This window comes from Neopsephotus bourkii, unplaced genomic scaffold (genome assembly GCF_033783945.1).
Source record: "Neopsephotus bourkii isolate Nb327-2 ecotype Australia unplaced genomic scaffold, CSIRO-AGI_Nbou_v1 NB_1825, whole genome shotgun sequence".
In the NCBI taxonomy this organism is placed as follows: domain Eukaryota; kingdom Metazoa; phylum Chordata; class Aves; order Psittaciformes; family Psittacidae; genus Neopsephotus; species Neopsephotus bourkii.
The window spans coordinates 9,454,029-9,460,028 of record NW_026902298.1 but is presented as its reverse complement, the minus strand read 5'-3'; the positions used below and the strand labels follow the sequence as shown (position 1 = coordinate 9,460,028).

The 6,000-nt window shown below is 41.1% G+C and overlaps 1 long non-coding RNA gene across 1 annotated transcript in view; it reads right to left on the bottom strand.

Moving 5' to 3' along the window:
- Positions 1-229: 229 nt before the first annotated feature.
- The window catches only part of LOC133207054 (uncharacterized), a 45,410-nt gene continuing 39,639 nt past the window's right edge, over positions 230-6,000 (bottom strand). Inside the window, exon 3 of the long non-coding RNA XR_009723937.1 lies at positions 230-442. This is a non-coding gene — a long non-coding RNA (uncharacterized LOC133207054). The remainder of the gene's footprint in view (positions 443-6,000) is intronic.

Below are 6,000 nucleotides of genomic sequence, written 5' to 3'. Positions count from 1 at the left end.
ATGAGTGTCTACACAATCCATTCAAATCACTCATGCAAGAGCCTCTTTTCATTAAGTTACAATTCCCATGGCTCCTGCTCTGTTTTCTACTAAAAAAAATAGCAGCAAAGAATTACGCCATGAATCTCCCTGCATGTTTACTTTTAATGGGATTTGGATCAATGGAAACTAAAGTTCTTACCTCTATCTTTCACATTCATAATTGCATCTTCCCAAGTGGACCTTTTTATGGGGATGAGTGTTGGTTATATTCCCTGTGCTAGCAGTAAACAGGTCTTGATGAGAATTACTTTCAATCCAACATCTGAGGCCATGGTCATTCCTCACTTTGCAACAGTATATGACAGGCATCTTCCATCTTCAGCTTGCTCTCAATTCTCTTGTTATCAGTTATGATTCAGTAAAAGAAAGTATAGCCCCAAATAAGCAGCATTTTCTGACTCTGTGAAGAGGGTAAATTGTGAATTTTGCCATCTGTGATGGTTTATTGCAACAAAGACTGTTTTTGCTGTTGAAAACAGTTACTTCTCTTGACAATGGTGTTCCTCAACTTTCTGACAAAAAATTCAGAGCAAAGCCATAAATCCTTAACTTTAACCATTAAAAGAGTTTTCTTTCTATGTAAAAAGACAGCAAGGCTATTAGAGTACTGTTTTACCACTGAAAACAGATCAGGAGATCAACCATTACTGCACTCTGCTATCATCATCTCCAGCACATTAATTTCTTTAAACAAAAAGAACTTGGAAAATGTCACTGATGACTGATCCCACCACAACATTCACACCATTGGCTCACAGATTTGTTCCCCTTTTAGCTAGTACCAAAACAGATCAGTCTCCTTTCACAAAATAAGCTGAGCTTGCTTGGAGCACCAGAAAACCTTCCTTCCTTATACGGTTGTTGTGTTAGCACTATTAGTTCAACTTAGCTTGACCCCTGAAAACATTGTACCCGTTTGTTTGTGCTGAGTTGTGCACCAAAAATGCACACATGAGTCAATGTATTTAATCTGCAGGTATCACCTTGATGTTAAACCTGGTCCCATAGAAGTTGCAGGGGTCCAAGTGACTTAGGCAGAGCCAAAGACCCACACTCAGATATCATAGAATGATTTGGGTTGGAAAGGATCTTAAGATCATCTAGTCCCAGTGTCACCTCCCACTGTCAGGGGTGCCTCACACCAGACCATGTTGCCCAAAGCTCTGCCCAACCTGGTCTTGAACAGTGCCAAGGATGGAGCACTTGCTACCTCTTTGCTCAACCTGTTCCAGTGCCTCACCACCCTCACAATAAAGAACTTCTTCCTTATTTCTAACCTGAACTTCCTCTTTTTAGGTTTAAACCCATCACCCCTTGTCCTATCACTACAGCTCCTGATGAAGAGTCCCTCTCCAGCCTCTCTGTCGGCCCTCTTCAGGTCTCTGAGGTCTCCACACAGCTTCTCTTCTCCAGGCTAAACAGCCCCTATTTTCTCAGCCTGTCTTCATACAGGAGGTGCTCCAGCACCTGCTCATCCTCATGGCTCTCTTCTGGACTTGATTAACAATAACAATTCATTTTTTTTACTGAAACCTCCTCATCCTAGGCCTTGCACAGGCAGTGGTCCATAGTAAAGAAATTATAATTGGTCTGCAAATGCATCTTGTATTATCTTCTTGAACCTCAGGTATGCCAGAAAAATGACGAAAATTTGCCATGACTCTTGAAGTTCAGAAATTGGTAAAAGCTTACAAATACAAGAGATTGCCATAGGCAGTCATTATATCAGACCCAGATGTACTTTCATTAGGTTAACATGGAGAAAATTTCTTAGGTGTGTTAGTGAAATTTCAAACCTCATTTCCTGAACACTAACAATGAAAAGCATCCCAAATGTACAGAAAGACAGATTCTCATCCTTGTACAAACACTACGCTCTCATTAGTTTTCATTCACAAAGGTAATGAAGTAGGAAACACCAGGCAGTTGAGGATTTACAACCCTAAGAAGATCAGTAAATAAAAGCAGCAAATTAGCCCAATATTATTGAATCCTGCCATTTAAAGTCTTTTCTGGTGGATTTAATAGGCAATATATATCAGTTTTAGAAGAGGTGCTGGAATGAGCAGCATCTAAATCAGGAGCATTACACACAATGAAGCAGGCTGACAGAAATCTATCTTCTAACTTGACGGCAGTAATTCATGCAGAATGTGGAGAGATTTATGCCAGGACTCAAGGAATATAATATTCCTCTTGAATTAACTAATTTTTGCAATCAATGTACTGTGAGTGGTACACTGCTGCCAGGAAAGATTTGTGGCCTGCCTGAAGTACCAATTACCTTCCATTTTCTACAGTAAAAGTGTCTGGTAATGTAAGTGATAGCAGCAAATTTTACACATCCCTAACAATGGAAATGAATGTGCTTTTCCATCATGTCAAGAAGCAAATTTCATAACATGAAATACAGAATGGGAATCTTTGGGATTGGTGCAGGAAAACATAATTTAGTATTTTTACATTTGTTCTACCGATCACATTTCCCATTACAACTGATTTTTCAACCTCAGGTCACACTAGAAATGAGTATCATTGAGATAGGCTAAGTTTGTTCATGTATGCTATCTAAATGAATACTTCAAAGCTAATCAGAGCCGACTCTTGACATGAAAAGTCTTTTGGATTTCTTAGGATGAGTCTTGTGTTCCAGACATTTGTTAAGTCCCAGTTGTTGACTGTGGGACTCTCAGGAGATCCTGCCTCTTACACTCTGATCACAGTGCTGGAAAATCATGGATTCCCAAAACAGTCAATGGCTTCTCTCCTGCCAGATTCAACTGATAAAACCCTCTGAATAACTCTGTCTAAAGCACTGATTTCATAAGTAATTCAGAAGTATTTTTTCTAAGTAAAAGTTGCAGGTATTTGAGTGAAAAAAAAAAACAGTAAATAAACCTGCATTATTTTTCCCATTAAAAATATAAGTTCTGTGTCTACAAAAAGGAGCCTGAAGCCAAAATGTAGGTCAGAATTGCAAAATGGCATGGAAATAATAATCACCGAAGAACAGAGAATGAGCTCAGATTAGTCTGAGTATTTGAGAAGCTGCAAACATCTGAGAATTGCCTCTGGAACAAACCCAAAACAGAGGTTTAGTAAGGTCTTTAAACACAATCCTGAGAATCGGTGGGCCATAGGAGAATGCATCTGAAGAGCCCATTGGCTCTGAGGAGAAATTTTCAAGGGCTAACACACTTAAACAGCCATTTGGAAGCTTATTTTAGAAAGTGGGTGATTCCACAAGTCCACGTTGTGTGTGTTTATTAGCAGCGAGATGGTTCTAGCTTTGAATGTGACAATCTGAATTTTCATCTACTCAAATATAGAATCTATGTTTGAATTTTAGCCTGAGTAGTGTCCTTAAGCATCAATGATGTTCATATACATCTTGGAATGATACAGTCCACTCCATAGCTCCCTGTACTACATTAATCCTATTTTGTCATTTTGAAATAATCCTATCTTTTATGGCACATTAGCTCAGCTGCTTATAAATTGCCACCTCACCATGTAGGTGAGCAACTGGAGTGAGAAGAGAGAAGAACTACAGCTGTGATATCATAGAATCATAGAATAGTTAGGGTTGGAAACGACCTTAAGATCATCCAGTTCCAACCCCCCTGCCATGAGAAGGGACACCTCGCTCTAAACCATATCACCCAAGGCCTCATCCAACCTGGCCTTGAACACTGCCAGGGATGGAGCATTCACAACCTCCCTGGGCAACCCATTCCAGTGCCTCACCATCCTAACAGGAAAGAATTTCCTCCTTATATCTAATCTAAACTTCCCCTGTTTAAGTTTGAACCCATTACCCCTTGTCCTATCACTACAGTCCCTAAAGAAGAGTCCCTCCCCAGCATCCCTATAGGGCCCCTTCCAATTCTGGAAGGCTGCTCTGAGGTCTCCATGCAGCCTTCTCTTCTCCAGGCTGAACAGTCCCAGCTTTCTCAGCCTGTCTCCATAGAGGAGGTGCTCCAGTCCCCTGATCATTCTCGTGGACCTCCTCTGGACTTGTTCCAACAGATCCATGTCCTTTTTATGTTGAGGACACCAGAACTGCACGCAATACTCCAGGTGAGGTCTCAACAAGAGCAGAATAAAGGGGCAGGATCACCTCCTTCGACCTGCTGGTCACTCTCCTCTTGATGCAGCCCAGGATACAGTTGGCTTTCTGGGCTGCAAGCGCACACTGAAGCAGGCTCATGTTCATTTTCTCATCAACCAGCACCCCCAAGTCCTTCTCCGCAGGGCTGCTCTGAATCACTTTCATAAGCAATATCCTTCTATCTTGACAACTGCCCTTGTGTCTTCCTTACTAGGCTCATGAAAGCAGGTTCCATGCTGCAGCAGGCAAAGGAGTCCTCTGCTCAGAGGACAACTTGGAATAGGCATAAGTCCATAGTGAGAATCATATAGGGATCCAGCCTCGGATCTCACTTCCATGCCACTTCACTCATCCTTAGAGGTTACTGAGACACAGGAGCAGGTTAAGCAGTTTAGAGGGAGAGGTTGCTATCTAACTGATCTGAGTGAGGTGAAAGCTCCTTTCCCTGGACTACATTACTGGAAGCAGTTTAATAAAACAGTTTGACAAAAAAAAAAAAAAAAAAAAAGAGGAAATCCTCACATTAGATCTAGGATATTGTAAAATGAAGTGCAAATACAAGGAAAGCCTGTGCCTGATTTTTACTGGATATGCTGTGCAATTGGCATAAGCCAGGTATGATGGAATGGAACTGATCGCCTTTTCAAAAGGGAAAGATTTGAAGAGCCAGGACTTTATCTAATGAGACCTCAACCTCAGTCTCAGCTAAACTGTCCTTCAAGAAAAAAAGGTATAAATGCCTCAGAGAAGATCTAAGGTGCTTTGCAGACCTAATGGCACTACTTACTGGGCAAAAATCACAGAACCAAATGGTAAGTATAACAAAATGTCTTTCTCAGCTGCTCAGTGGGTGGCTGTGCCTACTGAGATCAGTTAAAAGGACAAGGTGGTGTTAACTGACAGCCTGCAACTATGCTAGAAAACTGTTAATGGTTTGTTAAGCAGTTCTCCTATTGTAGCTGTTACCTGATTTAACCTTCCTCATATGATCAAAAAAAAAGAGGGGGGAAAGGAAAGCAGAGAACACCTCTTTAGTGAGGTGTTACAAAAGCTTTATTTGTTGTGACAAGCTGACATTACCGAGACTGGGAGGAGTGAAAATGTGGCAGAAAGCATGGCCTAACAGGCCATCACATGCTTTAAGCAGTGCAGGAGAAAACCCTGTAATTTACATCAAACATTTACAGAAAGATCATGAAGAATTAAAGTTGATGCAATGGCTGATTCCATCTGGGAGAGAAGGTCAGTAGAAACACTCAGGAAAATCAGTGTCTGGAAGAGATTTAGCATGTTGCGCAGGGGGACAACATTTTCCTCTCTGTTGGTACAATCAAGTTCTTTGTGCTGATTTTGGTAGAAGACAAAAGATTACATCTTTCACTCCACTGAACGTTCTGGAGTCACTTATGACCAAACTGATTCTGTAGCAATTTATACCTACCTTGAAGCAGTGAAAAACTACGAACAGAAGCTATATACACACATTGCACAAGTGGAGACTACAGTGAACTCTGTTCTGACTCACCTTCAAAACCTCTTTGCTGTTTTCTGCATGCATATAGGTACAGATAACATCCAGCCTGAAGAAATGAAGTGAACATATAAGAGCTTTATGGCACAGTACTGAGTCCCAGACAACCACAGTCCTCGAGCCACGGGTAGAGCCAAGATTTCAAACAAGAGAGGAATCACAGAAAAGGAAAATAAAGATGTCATAGGAGCAGACAAAACACAGGGAGAAGACAGGAAAGTGAGAAAACATGGACACTCTGTAGCCCTCAAGCCCTTGTATGTCAGCTTTTGCTCATTCTTGCTTTTCTTATCTTGTGTTAACCTCAACACCTTTT